The sequence below is a fragment of the Hylobates moloch genome, unplaced genomic scaffold (assembly GCF_009828535.3).
Source record: "Hylobates moloch isolate HMO894 unplaced genomic scaffold, HMol_V3 SCAFFOLD_1, whole genome shotgun sequence".
In the NCBI taxonomy this organism is placed as follows: domain Eukaryota; kingdom Metazoa; phylum Chordata; class Mammalia; order Primates; family Hylobatidae; genus Hylobates; species Hylobates moloch.
In genome coordinates, this window is record NW_026652276.1 from 168,891,889 (window position 1) to 168,916,527 (window position 24,639).

The following is a 24,639-nucleotide window of genomic DNA, read 5'->3' on the forward strand; positions in this document are numbered from 1 at the left end:
AGGGAATGCTTCCAGTTTTTGCCCATTCAGTATGATATTGGCTGTGGGTTTGTCGTAGATAGCTCTTATGATTTTGAGATACGTCCCATCAATACCTAATTTATTGAGAGTTTTTAGCATGAAGGGTTGTTGAATTTTGTCAAAGGCCTTTTCTGCATCGATTGAGATAATCATGTGGTTTTTGTCTTTGGTTCTGTTTATATGCTGGATTACATTTATTGATTTACATATGTTGAACCAGCCCTGCATCCCAGGGATGAAGCCACTTGATTATGGTGGATAAGCTTTTTGATGTGCTGCTGGATTTGGTTTGCCAGTATTTTATTGAGGATTTTTGTATCAATGTTCATCAAGGATATTGGTCTGAAATTCTCTTTTTTGGTTATGTCTCTGCCAGGCTTTGGTATCAGGATGATGCTGGCTTCATAAAATGTGTTAGGGAGGATTCCCTCTTTTTCTGTCGATTGGAATAGCTTCAGAAGGAATGGTACCAGTTCCTCCTTGTACCTCTGGTACAATTCAGCTGTGAATCCATCAGGTCCTGGACTCTTTTTGGTTGGTAAGCTATTGATTATTGCCACAATTTCAGAACCTGTTATTGGTCTATTCAGAGATTCAACTTTTTCCTGATTTAGTCTTGGGAGGGTGTATTTGTCAAGGAATTTATCCATTTCTTCTAGATTTTCTAGTTTATTTGCATAGAGGTGTTTGTAGTATTCTCTGATGGTAGATTGTATTTCTGTGGGATCGGTGGTGATATCCCCTTTTTCATTTTTTATTGCATCTATTTGATTCTTCTCTCTTTTCTTCTTTATTAGTCTTGCTAGCGGTCTATCAATTTTGTTGATCTTTTCAAAAAACCAGCTCCTGGATTCATTAATTTTTTGAAGGGTTTTTTGTGTCTCTATTTCCTTCAGTTCTGCTCTGATTTTAGTTATTTCTAGCCTTCTGCTGGCTTTTGAATGTGTTTGCTCTTGCTTTTCTAGTTCTTTTAATTGTGATGTTAGGGTGTCAATTTTGGATCTTTTCTGCTTTCTCTTGTGGGCATTCAGTGCTATAAATTTCCCTCTACACCCTGCTTTGAACCTGTCCCAGAGATTCTGGTATGTTGTGTCTTTGTTCTCGTTGGTTTCAAAGAACATCTTTATTTCTGCCTTCATTATGTACCCAATAGTCATTCAGGAGCAGGTTGTTCAGTTTCCATGTAGTTGAGTTGTTTTGAGTGAGTTTCTTAATCCTGAGTTCTAGTTTGATTGCACTGTGGTCTGAGAGACAGTTTGTTATAATTTCTGTTCTTTTCCATTTGCTGAGGAGAGCTTTACTTCCAACTATGTGGTCAATTTTGGAATAGGTGTCGTGTGGTGCTGAAAAAAATGTATATTCTGTTGATTTGGGGTGGAGAGTTCTGTAGATGTCTATTAGGTCCACTTTGTATAGAGCTGAGTTCAATTGCTGGATATCCTTGTTAACTTTCTGTCTCGTTGATCTGTCTAATGTTGACAGTGGGGTGTTAAAATCTCCCATTATTATTGTGTGGGAGTTTAAGTCCCTTTGTAGGTCACTCAGGACTTGCTTTATGAATCTGGGTGCTCCTGTGTTGGGTGCATATATATTTAGGATAGTTAGCTCTTCTTGTTGAATTGATCCCTTTACCATTATATAATGGCCTTCTTTGTCTCTTTTGATCTTTGTTGGTTTAAAGTCTATTTTATCAGAGACTAGGATTGCAACCCCTGCCTTTTTTTGTTTTCCATTTGCTTGATACATCTTCCTCCATCCCTTTATTTTGAGTCTATGTGTGTCTCTGCACGTGAGATGGGTTTCCTGAATACAGCACACTGATGGGTCTTGACTCCTTATCCAGTTTGCCAGTCTGTGTCTTTTAATTGGAGCATTTAGCCCATTTACATTTAAAGTTAATATTGTTATGTGTGAATTTTCTCCTGTCATTATGATGTCAGTTGGTTATTTTGCTCGTTAGTTGATGCAGTTTCTTCCTAGCCTCAATGGTCTTTACAATTTGGCATGTTTTTGCAGTGGCTGGTACCGGTTGTTCCTTTCCATGTTTAGTGCTTCCTTCAGGAGCTCTTTTAGGGCAGGCCTGGTGGTGACAAAATCACTCAGCCTTTGCTTGTCTGTAAAGTATTTTATTTCTCCTTCACTTATGAAGCTTAGTTTGGCTGGATAGGAAATTCTGGGTTGAAAATTCTTTTCTTTAAGAATGTTGAATATCGGCCCCCACTCTCTTCTGGCTTGTAGAGTTTCTGCCAAGAGATCAGCTGTTAGTCTGATGGGCTTCCCTTTGTGGGTAACCCCACCTTTCTCTCTGGCTGCCCTTGACATTTTTTCCTTCATTTCAATTTGGTGAATCTAACAATTATGTGTCTTGGAGTTGCTCTTCTTGAGGAGTATCTTTGTGGCGTTCTCTGTATTTCCTGAATCTGAATGTTGGCCTGCCTTGCTAGATTGGGGAAGTTCTCCTGGATAATATCTTGCAGAGTGTTTTCCAACTTGGTTCCATTCTCCCTGTCATTTTCAGGTACACCAATCAAACGTAGGTTTGGTCTTTTCACATAGTCCCAAATTTCTTGGAGGCTTTCTTCATTTCTTTTTATTCTTTTTTCTCTAAACTTCCCTTCTCACTTCATTTCATTCATTTCATCTTCCATCAGCGATACCCTTTCTTCCAGTTGATCGCATCTGCTACTGAGGCTTCTGAAATCTTTGCGTAGTTCTCGAAACTTGGCTTTCAGCTCCATCAGCTCCTTTAAGCCCTTCTCTCCATTGGTTATTCTAGTTATCCATTCGTCTAATGTTTTTTCAAAGTTTTTAACTTCTTTGCTATTGTTTTGAATTTCCTCCCGTGGCCTGGAGTAGTTTGATCGTCTGAAGCCTTCTTCTCTCAACCCATCAAAGTCATTCTCCGTCCAGCTTTGTTCCGTTGCTGGTGAGGAACTGCGTTCCTTTGGAGGAGGAGAGGTGCTCTGCTTTTTAGAGTTTCCAGTTTTTCTGCTCTGTTTTTTCCCCATCTTTGTGGTTTTATCTCCTTTTCGTCTTTGATGATGGTGATGTACAGATGGGTTTTTGGTGTGGATGTCCTTTCTGTTTGTTAGTTTTCCTTCTACCAGACAGGACCCTCAGCTGCAGGTCTGTTGGAATTTACTAGAGGTCCACTCCAGACCCTGTTTGGCTGGGTGTCAGCAGCGGTGGCTGCAGAACAGCGGATTTTCGTGAGACCACAAATTCAGCTGTCTGATAGTTCCTCTGGAATTTTTGTCTCAGAGGAGTACCCGGCCGAATGAGGTGTCAGTCTGTCCCTACTGGGGGGGTGCCTCCCAGTTAGGCTGCTCAGGGGTGAGGGACCCATTTTAGAGGCAGTCTGTGGGTTCTCAGATCTCCAGCTGCATGCTGGGAGAACCACTACTCTCTTCAAAGCTGTCAGTCAGACAGGGACATTTAAGTCTGTGGAGGTTCCTGCTGAGTTTTTGTTTGTCTGTGCCCTGCCCCCAGAGGTGGAGCCTACAGAGGCAGGCAGGCCTCCTTGAGCTGTGGTGGGCTCCACCCAGTTCAAGTTTCCTGGCTGCTTTGTTTACCTAAGCAAGCCTGGGCAATGGCAGGCGCCCCTCCCCCAGCCTTGCTGCCGCCTTGCACCTTGCTCTCAGACTGCTGTGCTAGCAATCAGGGAGACTCCGTGGGCATAGGACCCTCCGAGCCAGGTGCGGGACACAATCTCCTAGTGTGCCGTTTTCCAGGCCCATTGGAAAAGCGCAGTATTAGGGTGGGACTGACCCGATATTCCAGGTGCCGTCTGTTACCCCTTTCTTTGACTAGGAAAGGGAACTCCCTGACCCCTTGCACTTCCCGAGTGAGGCAATGCCTCCCCCTGCTTCAGCTCGCGCACAGTGCGCTTCACTGACTGTCCTGCACCCACTGTTTGGCACTCCCTAGTGAGATGAAACGGGTACCTGAAGCAGAAATGCAGAAATCACCTGTCTTCTGTGTCTCTCAGGCTGGGAGCTGGAGACCGGAGCTGTTCCTATTCGGCCATCTTGGCTCCACCCATCTCAATGTGTAGTCTTTTATACCTTGCCAGTCCCCACCCTTTCTCCCAAGTCCCCAAAGTCCAATGTATCATTCTTATGCCTGTGCATCCTCATAGCTTAGCTCCCACATACCAGTAAGAACATATGATGTTTGGTTTTCCATTCCTGAGTTACTTTACTTAGAATAATAGTCTCCAGGCCGGGCGTGGTGGCTCATGCCTGTAATCCCAGCACTTTGGGAGGCCAAGGCGGGCAGATCTCAAGATCAAGAATTCGAGACCAGCCTGACCAACATGGTGAAACCCCGTCTCTACTAAAAATACAAAAATTAGCTGGGCGTGATGACACACACCTGTAATCCCAGCTACTCAGGAGGCTGAGGCAGGAGAATCTCTGGAATGCGGGAGGTGGAGGTTGCAGTGAGCTGAGATCAATCACGCCATTGCACTCCAGCCTGGGTAACAAAGCGAGACTCTAAAAATTTTCTATTCATCCAGGTTGCTGCAAATTCATTACTTCCTTTTATTGCTTTTCTCCTACCTTCTTCCTTCCTTTTTCTTTCCTCCTCTTCCTTTTTTTTCTCTTTTCTTTTCTTTCTTCTTTCTTTCTCCACTCATTGATGGATGGGCATTTGGGCTGGTTCCATATTTTTGCAATTGTGAATTGTGCTGCTATAAACATGTGAGTGCAAGTATCTTTTTCGTATAATAACTTCTTTTCCTCTGGGTAGAGGGATTGCTTGATCAAATGATAGATCTACTTTTAGTTCTTTAAGGAATCTCTACACTGTTTTCCATAGTGTTGTACTAGATTACATTCCCACCAACAGTGTAAAGGTGTTCCCCACCAATATCTATTATTTTTTGATGTTTTAATTATGGCCATTCTCGCAGAAGCAAGGTGGTTTTGCATTTGGTTTTGATTTGCATTTCCCTGATCATAGTGATGTTGAACATTTTTCCATATGTTTGTTGGCCATTTGTATATCTTCTTTTGAGAATTGTCTATTCATGTCCTTAGCCCACTTTTTGATTAGGATTGCTTTTTTCTTTCTGATTTGTTTGAGTTCTTTGTAGATTCTGGATGTTAATCTTTTGTCAGATGCATAGATTATAAAGATTTTCTCCAACTCTATGAATTGTCTGTTTACTCTGCTGATTATTTCTTTTGTTGTACAGAAGTTTTTAGTTTAATTAAGTCCCATTTATTTATCTTTGTTTTTGTTGCATTTGCTTTTGAGTTCTTGGTCATGAAGTCTTTGTCTAAGCCAGTGTCTAGAAGGGTTTCTCCATTGTTATCTTCTAGTATCTTTATGGCTTCAGGTCTTAGATTTAAGTCTTTGATCCATCTTGAGTTGATTTTTATATAAGGCAAGAGATGAGGATCCAGTTTCATTCTTCTACATATGGTTTGTCAATTACCCCAGCATCGTTTGTTAAGTAGGGTGTCCTTTCCCCACTTTATGTTTTTGTTGGCTTTGTCAAAGATCAGTTGGCTGTAAGTATTTGGCTTTATTTCTAGGTCTCTATTTTGTTCCATTGGTCTGTGTGCCTGTTTTTTTTTTTTTTTTTGAGACGTAGTCTCGAGCTCTCACCCAGGCTGGAGTGCAGTGGCGCGATCTCGGCTCACAGCAAGCTCCGCCTCCCGGGTTCACGCCATTCTCCTGCCTCAACCTCTCCGAGTAGCTGGGACTACAGGCGCCCACCACCACGCCCGGCTAATTTTTTGTATTTTTAGTAGAGACGGGGTTTCACCGTGGTCTCGATCTCCTGATCTCGTGATCCGCCCACCTCGGCCTCCCAAAGTGCTGGGATTACAAGCGTGAGCCACCGCACCCGGCCTGTGTGCCTGTTTTTATGCCAGTGCCATGCTGTTTTGGTGACTAGGGCCTTAGAATATAGCTTGAAGTTGGATAATGTGATGCCTCCAGATTTGTTCTTTATACTTAGTCTTGCTGTGGCTATGTGGGTTCTTTTTTGGCTCCATATGAATTTTAGGATTGTTCTTTCTAGTTCTGCGAAGAATGATGGTGCTACTTTGATGAAAATTGCAAGGTTGCTTTTGAAGTTATGGTCATTTTCACAATATTGATTCTACCCATCCATGGGCATGAGATGTGTTTCCATTTGTTTGTGTTGTCTGTGATTTCTTTCAGCAGAGTTTTATAGTTTTCCTTAGAGAGGTCTTTCACGTCCTTGGTTAGGTATATTTCTAAGTATTTTATTTTCTTGGAACTACTGTGAAATGGGTTGAGTTCTGGATTTGATTCTCAGCTTGGTCACTGTTTGTGTATAGCAGTGCTATTGTTTGGTATACACTAATTTTGTATCTTGAAACTTTGCTGAATTCATTTACCAGTTCTAGCAGCTTTTTGGATGAGTCTTTAGGGTTTTCTAGGTATACGATCAAACCCTTAGCAAACAGCAACAGTTTGACTTCCTCTTTACCGATTTGGATGCCCTTTATTTCTTTCTCTTGCTTGATTACTCTGGCTAGGACTTCTGGAACTATATTAAATAGAAGTGGTCAAAGTGGACATCCTTGTCTTGTTCCAGTTCTCAGGGGGAACGCTTTCAACTTTTTCTCATTCAGTAAAATGTTGGCTCTGTGTTTGTCATAGATGGCTTTTATTACCTTAAGATATGTCCCTTCTATGCCAGTTTAGCTGAGGATTTTAACAAAAAAGGAATGCTGGATTTTGTCAAATGTCTTTTCTGCATCTATTGAGATGATTGTGTGATTTTGTTTTTAATTCTGTTTATGTGGTGTATCACATTTATTGATTTGCAGATGCTAAACCCTCCCTGCATCCCTGGTATGAAACCCACTTGATCGTGGTGGATTATCTTTTTGATACACTACTCGATAGTATTTTTTTTGAAGATTTTTGCATGTATGTTCATCAGGGATATTGGTCTGTAGTTTTGTTGTTGTTCTTGTTATGTCCTTCGCTGGTATTAGGGTGATGCTGGCTTCATATAATGATTTAGGGAGGATTCCCTCTTTCTCTCTCTTTTGGAATAGTGTCAATAAGATTGATACAAATTCTTTGAATGTCTGAAAGAATTCAGCTCTGAATCTGTCTGGTTCTGGACTTTTTTCTTGGCAATTTTTAAATTACCATTTCAATATTGCTGCTTGTTATTGGTCTGTTTGGAGATTCTAAACTTCTTGGTTTAATCTAGGAGAGTAGTATATTTCCAGGAATTTATCCATCTCCTGTAGGTTTTCTAGTTTATGCACATGAAAGTGTTCATAGTAGCTTTGAATGACCTTTTGCATTTCTGTGGTATTTGTTGTAGTATCTCCTGTATCATTTGTAATTGAGTTTATTGGATCTTCTCTCTTTGCTTGGTTAATCTCGTTGATGGTCTGTCAATTTGATTTCTTTTCAAAGAACCAACTTTTTGTTTCATTTGTCTTTTGTATTTTTTTGTTTAAATTTCATTTTGTTCTGCTTTGATCTTCATTGTTTCTTTTTTCTGCTGGGTTTGGGTTTGGATTGTTCTTGTTTCACCAGTTCCATGAGGTGTGACCTCAGACTGTCTATTTGTTCTCTTTCAAACTTTTTGATGTAGGTGTTTAATTATATTTAACTTTCCTCTTAGCACCACTTTTGCTGTATCCCAGAGGTCTTGATAGGTTGTGTCACTATTATTGTTCAGTTCAAAGAATTTTTAAATTTCCATCTTGATTTCATTGTTGACCCAATGATCATTCTGGAGCAGGTTATTTAATTTCCATGTATTTGCATGGTTTTGAGGGTTCCTTTTGGAGTTGATTTCCAGTTTTATTCCACTGTGGTCTGAGAGAGGACTTGATATAATTTTGATTTTCTTAAATTTACTGAGACTTATTTTGTGGCCTATCATATGGTCTATCTTGGAGAACATTCCATGTGCTGATGAATAGAATGTATATTCTGCAGATGATGGGGAGAATGTTCTGTAAATACCTGTTAAGCCCATTTTTTGTAGGGTATAGTTTAAATCCATTGTTTCTTTGTTGACTTTCTGTCTTGATGACCCATCTAGTGCTGTCAGTGGCGTATTGAAGTCCCCCACTATTATTGTGTTGCTGTCTATCTCATTTCTTAAGTCTAGTAGTAATTGTTTTATAAATTTGGAAGCTCCAGTGTTAGGTGCATATATATTTAGAATTGTGGTGTTTTCCTGTTGGACTAGTCCTTTTATCATTATATAATGTCTCTCTTTGTCTTTTTTAACTGCTGTTGCTTTAAAGTTTGTTTTGTCTTATATAAGCATAGCTACTCCCGCTCACTTTTGGTGTCCATTTCCATGGAATATCTTTTTCCACCACTTTACCTTAAATTTATATGAGTCCTTATGTGTTAGGTAAGTCTCCTGAAAATAGCAGAAACCTGGTAGGTAAATTCTTATCCATTCTGCCATTTTGAATCTTTTAAGTGGAGCATTTAGGCCATTTACATTCAATATTAGTATCGAGATGTGAGGTATTATTCTATCCATCATGCTATTTGTTGCCTGAATATCTTGTGTGTTGTTTTCATTGTGTTATTGTTATATAGGTCCTATAAGATTTATGTTTTAAGGAGGTTCTATTTTGTTGTATTTTGAGGATTTGTTTCAAGATTTAGAGCTCCTTTTAGCAGTTCTTGTATTCCTAGTTTGGTAATGGTGAATTCTGTCAGCATTTGTTTGTCTGGAAAAGACTGTATCTTTCCTCATTTATGAGACTTAGTTTCACTGGATACAAAATTCTCAGCTGATAAGTGTTTTATTTAAGGAGGCTAAAAATAGGACCCCAGTCCCTTCTAGCTTGTAGGTTTCTGCTTAGAAACTGCTGTTAATCTAATAGGTTTTCCTTTATAGGTTACCTGATGCTTTTGGCTCACAGCTCTTAAGATTCTTCCATTTGTCTTGGCTTTAGATAACGTGATTACTATTTGCCTAGGTGATGATCCTTTTGTGATGAATTTCCCAGGTGTTCTTTCAGGTTCTTGTATTTGGATGTCTAGATATCTAGCAAGGCTGGGAAGTTTTCCTAGACCATTTCTTCAAATATGTTTTCCAAACTTTTAGATTTCTCTTCTTCGGGTTTGCACGTATAACATAGTCCCAAACTTCTGGGAGGCTTTGTTCATTTTCTTTTTTTTTTTTTTTTTTTTGAGACAGAGTCTCTCTCTGTCACCCAGGCTGGAGTGCAGTGGCAAGATCTCGGCTCACTGCAAGCTCCGCCTCCTGGGTTCATGCCATTCTCCTGCCTCAGCCTCCCGAGTAGCTGGGACTACAGGCGCCCACCACCATGCCCAGCTAATTTTTTGTATTTTTAGTAGAGACGGGTTTGCACCATGTTAGCCAGGATGGTCTTGATCTCCTGACCTCGTGATCCATCCACCTCGGCCTCCAATGTTCATTTTTCAAAATTCTTTTTTCTTTGTCTTGGGCAGACTGGGTTAATTCAAAAGCCTTGCATTCGAGCTCTGAAGTTATTTCTTCTGCTTGTCCAATTCTGTTGCTGAGGGTTTCCAGTGCATTTTGCATTTCTCTGTGTGTCCTTGATTTCCAGAAGCTGTGATTGGTTTTTATTTATGCTATCTATTTCACTGAAGAATTTTCCTTTCATATCCTGTAGCATGTTTTTGATTTCTTTAAGTTGGACTTCATATTTCTCTGGTGCCTCCTTGATTAGCTTAACAATCACCCTTCTGAATTCTTTTTCTGGCAATTCAGAGATTTCTTCTAGGTTTGGATCCATTGCTGGTTAGCTGGTATGATCTTTTGGGGGTGTTAAAGAACCTTGTTTTATCATATTACCAGAATTGTTTTCCTGGTTCCTTCTCATTTAGGTAGACTATGTCAGAGGGGCAATCTGGGATTCAAGGGCTGCTGATCAGATTCTTTTGTCACACAGGGTGCTCCCTTGATGTGGTGTTCTCCCTTTTCACTTATAAGTAGGGCTTCCTGTGAGCCATGTTGTAGTGATTGTTTTTTTCTTCTGGGTTTAGCCACCCAGAGGAGCCACTGGGCTCTGAGCTGGTACTGGGGAGTGTCCGCAAAGAGTTCTGTGATGTAAATCTGTCTTCAGGTCTTGCAGCCATGGATACCAGCACCTGCTCCAGTGGAGATAGCAGGGGAGTGAAGTGGACTCTGGTGAGGGTCCTTGGTTGTGTTTTTGTTTAGTGCACTGTTTTTAAGGTTGATTGCCCTCCAGCCAGGAGGTGGCACTTTCAAGAGTGCATCAGCTCCAGTCCTATAAGGAGGATTCAAACTTGCCCTAGGGACACTTGGTTAAGTATTCAGGTTTTGCAGGCAGTGGGCAGGGCCACAGAGCTCCGAAGAGATTATGACCTTTTCCTTTGGCTACCAGGGTGGGTAGAGAAAGACCACCAGGTTGGGGCAGGGATAGGCATGTCTGAGCTCAGCCTCTTCTTGGGCGGGGCTTGCTGCAGCTGCTGTGGGGGATGGTGGTGTGGTTCCCAGTCCAATGGAGTGATAGTCCCAGGGAGATTATGGCTGTCTCTGCTGAGTCACACAGGTCACCAAAGAAGTGAGGGAAAGCTGGCAGTCATAGGCTCACCCCACTCCCATGTAGCCCACAGTCCTAAAGGCCAGCCTCACTCCCACTGTCCCCCCCCAATAACACCGAGTCTATTTCCAGGCAGCTGGTGACCAGGGCTGAAAACTTGCCCCAAACCACAAGCCTCTTCATTGAGAAAGCAAGCAGATTCACAGTTTTTCGGCATCTCAGGGAGCCTGCAGTGGTTATTACAGTTCCTTCAAAAGGTCTCTGGGTTCTCTTGGGTTTCCTGGTATGTTCCTGTGGTAGTTCTTGGAGCAAAAATTCACGTTGCGAGTCTCCACACACTGCTTTGTCCATCCAAGTGGGAGCTGCAAGCTAGTCCTGCCTGCTGTCTGCCATCTTAATCCTCATTCCCACTCCTCAGTTTTACAGGTCAAATAAATCCAGTAGCTATGTAGATCCAGTGGAGTTAGCCCCACCATGATACAGAACAAGGGGAGGGCAAAAAGGTAGATCCAGTGGGGTTAGCCCCACTATGACACAGAACAGGGGGAGGGCAAAAAAAAAAAAATGGGTCTGAGGGCAAATAAGCATGGTCACTATTCACAGATTACTGTAAAATCAATGTTTTCATAGTCTGACTCTGATTCCATGACTACTACATTGATACTAGGACTTTGGATTTGCATTAATGCCCATGCAAAGCCAAATTCCTAGACCCTCCAAAATATAACATCTCCTAATCTTTGTAATCTTCTAGCCTTCTCCTCTCAAACATGCACCATGTTATGTTCATGACATTCCCTTTTTCAAAAAGGCCTCCCTGAACCTGTCTAATTTACCTTACATTTTCTTAAGTCTCATCTCCCACATGAAATCTTTTCTACTCACCAGAGCCTTCTGTGACTGCTTTTTTAGAGCGCTACATTTATTGCTGGTCCCACCTATTTGGCATATTTTTAAAATTCTTCTTTACCACATTATTTACATTTTTAGGTATCTTCCCTGTCTCCCTAGCTAGATTTTAATGGCCCCTGAGGGCAGGGAATGTCCATATCCCCACCACATAATTTCATGCCATAACATAGTAGATGTTCAACATGTTCACATTGTGGTTGATGCTCTTGTTCTGACCAAAAGCTGTGATCAGAAGAATTCTTGGAACTATTTGCTTTTCAAGACTGTAGAGCAAGTTATCATGTGTCTCTCAATGAAATTGTAACACACAAATAGCCGTATGGAACTTATAGTGTTAAATTAATTTGAGGGGTTATGCTAATCAAAGTTGAAATCAATCTGATTAAAGCTATGACCCAATCTCATCTAAAGTTAACTCTAGAAGATATTTGAATCATTAATATCTTACTATGACCACCATACAGAGGAAAGGAAAATAAACAAAGTAAAACAATATACTTGGTCTCCAAAGTTTTATTTTACACAATATTCAGAATATAATAGTAATTATAAGATGTGAAGAAGCAGGAAAGTGTGGCCTATAATCAAGAGAGAACATAATAAATGAAGGCAGACAGATGACTGGTTTTTAAGAATTAATCAACAAGGACTTTAAACAAATATTATAAATGTATAAAAGAATTTATAGAGTATAGATATCAAAGTTGACAGGTGGGGTATTTTAGGAAAGAAATGAAAACTGCTACAAAAGAACCAAGTGTAAATTCTTTCCCCTACCATTGCTTCATTGAGGTATAATTGACAGATAAAAATTGTATATATTTAAGGTATACAACATGGTGTTTTGTTATATGTATATATTGTGAAATGATGATGACAACCAAACTAATTAACATATCAATCACCTTACAAAGTTACCTTTTTTTTTTTTTTTTTTGGTAAGAACAATCAAGATCTGTTCTTCCAGCAAATGTCTAGTATACAATACAGTATTCTTTTTTTAATGTAAAATAGTAAGTGTAATTTGGAAATATTTGCCCATTAGGATTACAAAGCTAGTGAAGTACAAAAATAAAGTCAATTTAGAGCCCTTGTTACAGTCCTTGAAGAAATTCCCTTTTTAACCAAAACAATAATAATGCTTTCTATTTCATAAACGTTGCTCCTCTGGCTGTTATAGCCACGTGTAAAATGAGTGTAACATAACTTTGGCATATGATGTTTGTTTCACAATTGGAAAATTGAGATGCAGATACAATACAGTATTCTTAACCATAGTCATTATCCTATACATTTGATCTCCAGAAAATATTCATCTTGAGTAACTGAAACTTTGTATCCTTTGACCAACATTTTCCCCCACATCCTAGCACATGGTAATCACCATTCTACTCTCTGCTTCTCAGAGTTTGACTTTTTTAGATTCCACATATAAGTGAGATCATGCAGGACTTGTCTTTCTATGTCTGGCTTATTTCACTTAGCATAATGTCCTCCAGGTTCATTCATGTTGTCACAAATGGCAAGATTTTCTTCTTTTTTATTGCTGAATGGTATTTCATTATGTGTATGTGTATATATGTATATATACATATACCATAATTTTTTGTCCATTTATCTATTGATGAACACTTAGGTTGTTTCCATACCTTGGGTATTGTGAACAGTGCTGCAATGAATGTGGGATGCAGTTATCTCTTTTAGATACTCTTGTAATTTCCTTTGGATATATACCCCAAAGTGGGATTGCTGTATCATACGGTAGTTTTATTTTGGATTTTTTGAGGAACGACCATACTGTCTTACATAATACCTGTACCAATTTACATTCCAGCCAATATTATACAAGGATTGTCTTTGTGTCACATCATCTCTAACACTTGTTATCGCCTGTCTTTTTTATAATAGCCATTCTAACAGGCATGAGGTGATAGCTCACTGTGCTTTTGATTTGCATTTCTCTGATGAGTAGTGATATTGAACACCTTTTCATACACCTGTTGGCCATTTGGATGTCTTATTTGGAAAAATGCCTATTCGGGTCCTTTGCCCATTTTTAAATTGGGTTATTTGTATTTTTGCTATTGAGTTGTGTGAATTCCTTATATATTTTGGATATTAACCTTTACTAGATATATGGCTTACAAATATTTTCTAGCATTCCATAGGTTGCCTTTTCATTTGCTGATTGTTTCTTTTGTTGTGCAGAAGCTGTTTAGCTTGATGTAGTCCCACTTGTTTAACTTGCCTTTGATGCCTGTGCTTATGATGTCATATTAAAAAAATTATTGCCAAAGCCAAGGTTAAGAAGACTTTTTCCTATTTTTTTCTAAGAGTTTTATGGCTTCAGGTCTAGATTTAAGTCTTTAATTCATTTTGAGTTGAATCCTTAAGTAGATGAATGGATAAATACAGACAATGGAATATTATTCAGTGCTAAAAAGAAATAAGCAATAAAACCATGAAAAGATGTGAAAGAAACTTAAATGCATATTACCAAATGAAAAAAGCCAATTTGAAAAGGCTACATGCTGTGTGAATCTAACTATATGACATTCTGGAAAAGACAAAACTATAGAGACCGTAAAAATAACAGTGATTGCTAGGTGGTAGGACGTAGGGAGAGAAGGATGATGTGGTGCACAGAGGAATCTTAGGGACATAAAACTACTCTGTATGATACTATAATGGTAGATACATGCCATTATAGATTGGTTTCAAACCTACCAAGAATGGATACATCACCAGGAGTGAGCCCTAATATAATCTATGGGTTCTGAGTGATAATGTATGAATGTAGGTTCATTGATATTGTAACAAATGTACCACTCTGGAGGGAGATGCTGATAATGGGGGAGACTATGCATGTTTTGGGGCAGGCAGTATATGGTACATCTCTGTATCTTCCATCAGTTTTGCTGTGAACCTAAAACTGCTCTAAAAATAAAGTCTATTAAAAACAAGGAAAAACAAAAAACCTACTAGAACTAATATGTGATTTAGCAAGATTGCGGTCAATGTATAAAAGTGAATTTTATTTCTATGAATTGGCAATGAACAACTGGAAAATAAAATTAAAAACTGTGCCAATTATAATAATATCATAGCAGAAAATATTTAGGATTGATTTAATAAAAATTATATACAAGATATATGTAATCAAAATAAACAGTGTTGAGAGGACTTAACAAGGCTCTCCAAATAAAAAGAACGATATATTGAGTTGAAAGATGCATCATTATTAGGATGTCATTTTGAAATCACAGTGGGCTTTTTTGTAGAAATTGACAAGCTAATTTTAAAATTTATGAGATAATTCAAAGGGCTTGCAATAGCCAAAATAACTTTTATAAAAGAACAAAGTTGGAGGACTTACAGAATCAAATTTTAAGATTTATACAAAGCTACTATTATTAGGATAGTGTGTTATTGGTATAAGGACAGACAAATAGATGAATGGGCAGAATAGAGAGTACAATAATCAACCTACACTTATACATTTAATAGATTTTTAACAAAGTAAGGCAATTTAATGGGGGAAAGCAAAGCCTTTTCAATAAAAGGTGCTAGAACAACTGGATAATTATATGAAAAAATTGACCCTTACATGGTAATTTCTGATAATTACATGGGAAAAATGGATCTTCTGCATCCCATCATCATAAAATTAGAGATGAATCATAGACTTAAGAAGAGAAGCTAAACTATGAAGTTATTAGAAAAAAACAAAAGAGAATATCTTGGTGACTATGAGGTTGGTAAAGATTTCTTAGACTGTATGCTGAAAGAATAACCATGAATGAAAACACTGATAGATTGGACTTATATCAAAATTTCATCAAAATTCATCAAAATTACTGCTTATCAGAAGACACAGTCAAGGGAATGAATATACAGGCCATTGGCTGGAAGGAAATATTTGTAATACGTATACCTAAAAAAGCACTTGTATTCAGAATATATACAGAATGCATGTCATTCTACAGTAAAAAGACAATGAACCCAATAGAGAAATAGGCAAAAGACTTGAACAGACAATTCACAAGAAATGATATACAGATGACCAACATGCATATGAAAAATTGCTCATAACCAATAGGTCCTCAGAGAAAAATGCAAATTAAAACCATCATGCAATAATGCTTCACACCCATAAGAATAGCTGAAACAAAATATTGTAATATGCTACATGTTGATGAGGATGTGGAGTAACTAGGACTCTCAAACATTTCTGGTTGGAATGTAAAATGGTACAGCTACTTTAAAAAATTAGCAGCTTTTAAAATAAGGTTACATATACACTTACTACATGACACAACAATTCTACTCTTAGATATTTATCTAAGAGAAATGAAAACATGATTATGCAATACCCTATATGCAAATATTCTTAATAGCTGTGTTAATCATAGGCAAAACTAGAAAAAATTGAAATGTCCATCAACAAATGAACGGATAAACAGATCGTGGTATCGTCTTAGTCAGCTTGGGCATAATAAAATACCATAGACTGAGTGGCCTAAACAACAAAAATTTATTTCTCACAATTCTGGAGGCTGTGAAGTCCAAGATCAAGGGGTTGGTTAATTCAGTTCTTGGGGAGGGCTTTCTTCTTGGCTTGTAGATGGCCACTTTCTTGTTATGTCCTCACATGGCTTTTCCTTGGTGCATACATGTTGGGAGAGGAGAGAGAGAGAAAATCTTCCTTTTCTTACAAGGCCACAAATTCTATTGGATTAGGACCCTACCTTTGTGACCTCGTCAAATCTTAATTAACTTCTAAAATCCCTATCTCCAAATTCAATCACATTGGGAATAGGACTTCAACATATGAAATTTGGGGGGGCACCATTCTGTCTATAGCAAGATATTTATCCAACGGAATACTACTAAACAATAAAAAGAAATGAGTGACTGAATTTCATAGATACTATGAGTGAAAGAAGCAAGATACTAGGGAATACAGACTTTTAATTCCACTTAAATAGTGACAGAAGTCAAAGGGTGTTTGACTGTGGGTCAGAAGGGATTAACTAGGAAGGTGCACAAGGGAAACTTCTTTAGCAATGCTTTGGAGTGAGGTGATAGTTCCACAGGTGTATACATTTGTCAAAACACATTGACTCCGCTTAAGAATTGTGCATTTTAGGCTGGGCATGGTGGCTCACGCCTGTAATCCCAGCACTTTGGGAGGCTGAGATGGGTGGATCATGAGGTCAGGAGATCGAGACCATTCTGGCTAACACGGTGAAACCCCGTCTCTACTAAAAGTACAAAAAATTAGCTGGGCATAGTGGCAGGTGCCTGTAGTCCCAGCTACTCGGGAGGCTGAGGCAGGAGAATGGCTTGAACTCGGGAGGCAGAGCTTGCAGTGGGCCAAGATCATGCCACTGCTCCCCAGCAAAAAAAAAAAAAAAAAAAAAAAGAATTGTGCATTTTATTATGTGTTAGTTATATCTTAACAAACAAACAAACAAAAAGGCAACTGAAGCAAGAAATTTCCCTGACCCCTTCACGGGAACTGGAGTGGACTGGTGCTGGATCTAACTGGCTGCTTTGGCATTGGCAGGGGCAAACTCCACTCACTTGGACCCATTGTGCTTCACCCCTTGTGGGAGGGAGTGCCCAGGTGAGTGGGTGCAGGAGCTGCAGTGAGCGGTTTTGGGTGCCTGCTGGGGCAAACTCCATGTGGGGCCCCATGGCAGCATCTAGTGGGTGCCTGCAACCCTGAAGCCCCAGAGGGTGTATGTTACTGTGCTCTTTTAACTTTGCTGTCCACAAATGGCTTAAATGTTAAACAGCTTAGTGGGCCCTCTGCCTTTTTGTGTGAGGCAGTTGCTCTCCACCAGCATGGGCAGAGGTTCTGTGTGACAGCCTTTAGCATCCATGCCTGTGGCACCTGAGCTCTTATTTGGCATCCAGGAAGAATCAGCTTGCACAAACTAATTGAAGAGTGGTGAATAGGGAGGATTTTATTGCCAATGAAAGTGGCTGTCAGCAGGAACGGGAGCTGAAAAGGGGATGGAGTGGGAAAGTGATCTTCCCTCAGAGTCCGGCTGTCCCCCACCAGACTCCTCTCTGAAGCAATACCATCAAGCCAACCCTCTGAAATTAAGCTGCCTCTCTCTGACATCCAACTGTAGCCACAGACGTCCAGCTGCTGCTTCTCTTCTCTGCTCTCTGTTGGTGGAGCCTGGAGTTTTTATGGGCACAGGATCTGGGGCCAGGTGGCCCATGGGTGGTTTTGGAAAAGGCAACATTTGAGTGGGAAAACAGGAATGTATGTTCTCACTTTGAGCTGCAGTTCCAGGCTTGAGAGTGGGGCCCTCACTGGGGACCCACCCTCTTCTTCCCAGAATTCCCCTGCCTCCTGTCCCTATCACAACTAAGAAAAACTCTTTTTCGGCGATTTTCTTGTACTTCCAGGTTAGGGAGCAGTATTCTAACAGAGCTTTTCCATTTTAAATGATGTTACAAATTATGGAGCAGTTAGGGGATTTCAAATTAACACATTTATTATGTGCCTTCATGTAATAGACCCTTCAGTTCATAGAATACAAATTAGAGAAGGGACTTGCTGAAGGTCATATTACTAATGACTTATGGGATGGGAACCATATTTCTAACATCTAAGCTTAGACCCTTTGGTATTAAAGAAAAAATAGTACAGCACACCAAGTAGGGATAAAGGAGTTCAGGATGCTAGAGCTGGCTGTCTCCCAGTTTGTAATCCTAAACCTTCATTTGGGTTGTGAGGAGCAATTTAGGAGCAGGCAGATTTTCTGTGGTGCTGACCATGCAGAGGCAGGGAATGTGATCGGAGAAGGTGTCTCCAGTCACCAGCAGCGCTCTCAGTTCTGTAACTTTACCCAAGTATTTTCTTCAGACTTTCAAGCCTTTCCTTCCAGGGAAGGGCTTTTCAAGTTTAACCTCTGAGGCACCAGTTCTACCATTAGCATTTTCCTTTCTAAGTCATTTTCAATGAATGTTTCACCACATTTAGAATTCTCTGAGGGCAGGAATCATGGTCATACGTCTAAAACAATAGTGGGGACTGAATGTTTGTGGGATAACTCTAGTTATTTAACAAAAAGAAGAAATCATCCTCATTTCCATCAGTCACAGCTTGCAGTGTTATGCAAGCACTTTGACTTAACTTCATGAACTGCAGAATTAAATCTGCAACCACAAAAGAAAGAAACTGATTTCTCATGGCCCTTTTGTAATTTCTGAAAGGTTTTGGGAAGTCTTTAAATTGAATTTAACTGTTGAGCACAGGTTGAACTTAAAACCCTCATCTGTTTTAAGTCATTTCCTCCCTCCCGTACACTGTACACTCATAGGGGTTTTGAATCCTAAGTGCTTTGGCTGTGGACATAAGTTCTCTGTGAAAGGCCAAGGAACCCAAGGGGCTGAGATTACTGCCTGCATCACCACATTCCTTTTGTTTGAATTCATTCAGCTGAAAACCACTGAGTGGTTGTAGAATGCCCTGCACACAGCCAGGGGGTCTCATCAGGCCACAAAGGTGGGTAGAAAGAGCCCTGCCTCACAAGGAATGTCAGTGTTATTATTTGGGAAGGAACACAGGAAGATGGGAAGAAAAACAAATATTTCTCAACAACAATAAGCTCAAATTTTCCGACTTCAGAAGGAAGATATAATCGGCATCTACCTAGAAGCCATACGCTATGGTAATTTATTTTTTAATGTGTGCCCTGGCACTCACTGCACTAATTATCCCACTGGTACCCAGTGAATCTTCCTGAACACAAGGAAAGTCCATTTCGTTAATCAGGAAAATGGTTGTAACAAGCCACTGATATTTGGGGTATGTTTGAGACAAGGAGAGTTGCTTTCTTGCTCACAGTACAGTCCAATAAGGGTAAGGAGGGGAAGGAATGGCAGTTGTCTGTGTTCTTCTCTACACAGTTATTCAGGGCCTTGGGTGCCATTTATAGCGTGACTGCTATCGTTTAGTGTTTGTCCTTTGCTGCATTAGGCTGGTAAATGGAGAAAGAGAGAGCTCATAGAGGACCACACAGGAGCGTGGTTTAGGGACTAGGTCAAGAAGTGCCTTAGCATCACTTCTGCCTACATTCTGTTGGCCAGAACTCATTGATATGGCTTCAACTAACTTCAGGGGAAGCTGCAAAATGTGGTCTAGTTTTGCCTAGAAGAAAAAGAAATAAGGATTCATGAGCACATAGCACTGTCTCTGCCACAGTATATAATAGTAGGTGGCAATAACACAAATTCTATCTATATTCAGATACTTAAATATTTACTGACAAGTGGGAAAAAGAGTATGTTCCATGCTAATCTTCCCAAGTGGTGTTGGTTTTGCTTCTGGGTGTGTTACTTGTAGACAGTGGTCCATTCATCTCTATACCACCTTCATGACCAATGCCTATTCCTCAACTCATAATTTAACAATTGGCATTGATTGTATACATGCTCCCACAGAACAGGTATTTGCTGCAGTACTAAAATTATACATATTTTGAGGGCTCTGCAGCCTTCAGCTGATTGGGAGTCAGAACACAAGATTCCATGACAAGGCTTCTCAATTGTTGTTTTGTTCCTTCACTTTCTTATATTATATCAATCAGCAGAGTTATTGGTTAATATATCCCATTGTAATTAAACTTGAAGACAGCAAAGATCTGTCAGAAAATAATGCCTCTTACTATCTGACTAGGAAAGTAGGAGGTTAACAATTCCAAAACTAAATCAGAAGCACCTGTTAGGAATGAGGCTCTCAACAGGTGGAGGTGGTAGGAGCAGAGAGAGGGAAGTAGGTCCAGATCTCTAACTCTGGGCAGGGAAGGCATACAGGGATGGGAGCCCTTGGCAGCATGCAGAGAGCTTGAGGGTGCCAGGGTCCTCAGAAAAGTTGAAAGCAGGGAGAATAGTTTCAGCAGAATTCCTAGGTGTTATTTTAGCTGCCTTGGGTCAAGTACCACAGGCATAACTGGACTGACCTCCCTTGGTCTCAATGCAATGTATGGGTTAAGAGCTAGTGAATTCCCTATACTGGGCTCCCAAGTGGGTGCTCATGGTTGATCAGGCTTTAAAAATCTATAGGTACTGCCCTAGGCCATGCCTCAGTGAAACCATCTCAACGTTTTCTTAGAGATTCTTTATCAAAGACCTGAAAGAGATCTGGAGGATTAAAGAGTAGTGATACTGGTGATAACTAGAAATCCAGACCTCCATTCCTTCCTGCCAGAGCTGTCACTCCCAGGAAAGTCACAATTTCATTTCCTAATGAGATATAACATTCTGCTCCAAGGGCATTTTTTAGTTCTCACTGCTCTGTGTGTTGTACTATATAACTGAGGGGTCCTGGCCTACACATTTCCATGTGGTTAATTACAACAGCATGTGGTAGAAGTCCTTACTGAATATGTAATCTGATGCCACTAATGTGATGGTGTCAGGTGCATAAAATGCTTGAGATAGTTAGTTGTGTTTCTTTTCTTTTTTGTGTGGGTGGAATAAATTACTTCATTGGGAGTTTGGAAACTTGCCCAGTAGTTTTTGAGAGCAGGAAAGTTTCTGTCTTTGTCATAAAGAGACTTCTTGCAAATAAAGCCCCTGTAATACAGGCCTGTATGAGACAGGGCTCCTCTGCACCCTTGTCATGTGCTTTGTACCTTGTGTAAGTAGGAGGGAGCAGAAAGGTGGAAGGAGAGGTGCCCAGAAGTCTCATACATGAGGGTGGTGAGAATAGAAGTGAGACTGATGAGAGCAAGGACAAGGAGGAAAAGAGTAGGTGGCAATAACATAAATTATATCTGTGTTAAGATATTGAAATATTTAAACTAGTAGACCAACAGCAGAGAGGAATGAGTAGCATAGAGACTTTGAGATAAAGAGCTCAGCATATTTCATTCACTTGAAATTAATTTAAGAAATGCAGAAATCACTCCATAAATATGAGGCCCCTGGTCAAAAGAATAGTTACTTATTGGATGCCTTAGGGTAGTCCCCAAAATAGATGTAATCATTACCAGTGCATAAGTCACATAACCTCCTCCAGTCTATTTCCTCACATGCAAAACGGGGACAATAGTAGTATGTACTTAATAGAGTTATTGAGAGGTTTATAAGAGATGATATATGTAAAGCCTTTGGCATGGAATCTGTCATAGAGTGAGAACTCAATATAGTTTAGTGATGATTATGGGAATGGTGATGAAGATGATGGAAGACACTGAAGAGGATGCCACAAGAATCAAGTTGATTAAATGAATTTAAATGGAGCAAGAGATAACCAGATTTAAAAATTACTGGGACATTTTCCAGGCCCATGAAAGAGCTATATGATAGCTACGGTTTATTTGCAGATTAATTACATCCCATCTATTCCTACACTCTCCAAACATATGGACGAAGTAGAAAGTAAAACTAGGAGAAAAGCCAGCACCTGTGTTTTTGGGCTATTCAGTTACAGTGTTGGAGGGAGTATCAAGAAATCCTCTTTTATGGGGAATTGCATTTGAGCATCTAAGACAGGTGAGTGTCTATAGTGTTCTTAAAGACTTCTAAAGGTGTAGTTTTTCTCAATAGTTTGGTTCAAGGTCTAATTATCTGGATGTTTAACTTAAACACCATTTCAGTCTGGTTCTGGTCTTCCTGGCAATGCACAACAGATGGAGTTCTATATAACCCATGACCCATAAGGTTGGAAGATAGGAATAACATCCATGCTACAACCTAGCTGTGCTAAACCAGGCTTAGCACAGATTCCTAAGGGTGAGCTAAAGGTCGTGTGTCATCTGTCTTCAATCAGGGATGTTTGTGGGGAAAATGAGGAGCATGTCATGGCACAATGCAGTCCAACTGCCTGAAGAACCTCCAGGGAAGAGAATCCAGAGGCAATAATGCGAAGCAGGCAGAGTTCAAGGTGACTCATGTGGCAGCTCTGGATAGGCCCATTCTGACATCAAAATAGCCACCAAAGAGTGGAAGTTCTCTGTGGAGTTTAGTCTGCACAGTCCCTTTGGGACTATTTGGGGTTTGATCCATGGTAGAGCTGATTATAAATTCAGCTACAACGGGACCTCTTATTGCTTCCATCGGCTCCGTCAGAGCCTTCTTTTCCAGGCCTTTGTCACCTTTGTGAATCTCCACTGCATTCTCCTATATTCCTCATTCACCTCTTAAACTGAGAGGAACAAATCTGAACCCTGGGTTATACTTAGAGTCTGACTCAAAATACCTGCAGCCCAAGGATCTTTTGCCAGCTGTTTTATGCCAATGTCATATTTCTCATAATTCATCCCAGGAAAATCCTCCCACAATACGCAAATAAATAAAACAAGAGCACACTTTCCCTGACTCAAATGTATCATGTGTTCCAACATGTAAATGTTTTCCATTTTATTAGTGTTAAATCTCTCATTCTTTATGGTTTGGTTTTATAGTTTTGGGGTCCTTAAGCACATAACTTGCACCTGAAAAACAGAGGTGGTGTCTTTTTATCTGTATTTCTCTATTGTCTTAAACAATACTAACACCATAGGCAAATAGCAAATGCTTCTTGAGCAAATGAATAAATAAGGCATGAAAAAAAGCAACCATCTTTTGTGCTTATTCTGATTTTTATTTCAGATCCTAGATCAGAGGCTTGAATTCACCAATCTGTGTACACACAGCTGGATGCAATACCCTTGGTTTTCCTGGTACCATCTGCTGACTAAATCATCCCCTGAAGGCCAAAAACAGAACAAATGAAGCATTGGGGAAAGGGGAAAAGAGGTATGGAAACTGGACAGGTAGAGGTGTTTAAGGAAATGGCAGGCATTAGCAGATGTCACAGAGATTTATTTCTTTTTCTATGGGGATTTACTCCAGTGACTAAACTCTGTTTCAGCGTTGTTTTTTTTTTTCCCCAGAAAGCACTTAGAGCACTCATCATTTGCTGTGGGAGCTGCTTTGTGGGCAAAACTTTCTTTCCTTTCAGATCTTGGATTCAGGGTTTAGACTTGCAATATTAAGAGGAACAACACCTTGAAGTTTCAGGGACAGAGAAAGTGCAAAGCCTAGGATGAGGAAGAGTTGTCAAAATAAATTCTCAAGGTACCTTTCTCAAAAGCATTCTTTCTCCTACTCACCTCCGGCACAACCACATCCAGGAAGCATGAGGAGTGAAGGCCTCAGACCCTCTGTGTAGTGTATAGTGGGAAATACAAGAGATTTGAGCTCTTGGCATAGTGTTTCAGGCCATGTTTTGGAACCAGTGCCCAGAAAACGGGGGCTATGTTTTCTTGAGGGAGCATCCTCAGGGTTAAGGCTTTGAGGGTTGCCAACGAGCAGGGAAACCCATGCGTAAGTCATACACTTAGGAAACTCAATAAATCCTCACTGATTAATTCCAGATCACCACTCCCTTCCCAGTCAGAGATGTACATGTTCCTCAAAATTACCTTTGAAGATGGGAATTGCTTGGAAAGGTTTAAAAGAGGGAAGTCTTTTTAATTTTTTTGGTCATATACATTTATTTTACAATTAATTATGCCATAATGGAGTTTTTTAAAAATTATTATTATTATACTTTAAGTTTTAGGTTACATGTGCACAATGTGCAAGTTTGTTACATATGTATCCATGTGCCATGTTGGTGTGCCGCACCCATTAACTCGTCATTTAGCATTAGGTATATCTCCTCATGCTCTCCCTCCCCCCTCCCCCCACCCCACAACAGTCCTGTTCAATTCCCACCTATGAGTGAGAACATGCAGTGTTTGGTTTTTTGTCCTTGCGATAGTTTACTGAGAATGATGGTTTCCAGTTTCATCCATGTCCCTACAAAGGACATGTACTCATCATTTTTTATGGTTGCATAGTATTCCATGGTGTATATGTGCCACATTTTCTTAATCCGGTCTATCGTTGTTGGACATTTGGGTTGGTTCCAAGTCTTTGCTATTGTGAATAGTGCCACAACAAACATACGTGTGCAGGTGTCTTTATAGCAGCATGATTTATAGTCCTTTGGGTATATACCCAGTAATGGGATGGCTGGGTCAAATGGCATTTCTAGTTCTAGATCCCTGAGGAATCGCCACACTGAATTCCACAATGGTTGAACTAGTTTACAGTCCCACCAACAGTGTAAAAGTGTTCCTATTTCTCCACATCCTCTCCAGCACCTGTTGTTTCCTGA

The 24,639-nt window shown here is 40.0% G+C and overlaps 1 protein-coding gene across 6 annotated transcripts in view; it reads left to right on the forward strand.

Annotated features, from left to right (window-relative positions):
- The window catches only part of MTERF1 (mitochondrial transcription termination factor 1), a 517,939-nt gene that overhangs the window by 342,914 nt on the left and 150,386 nt on the right, over window positions 1-24,639 (forward strand). For all 6 annotated transcript variants that reach the window (XR_009208876.1, XR_009208872.1, XR_009208873.1 and 3 more), the window contains one exon: window positions 23,085-23,231. The gene's annotated coding sequence lies outside the window, so the exon portion shown is untranslated. The remainder of the gene's footprint in view (window positions 1-23,084; window positions 23,232-24,639) is intronic.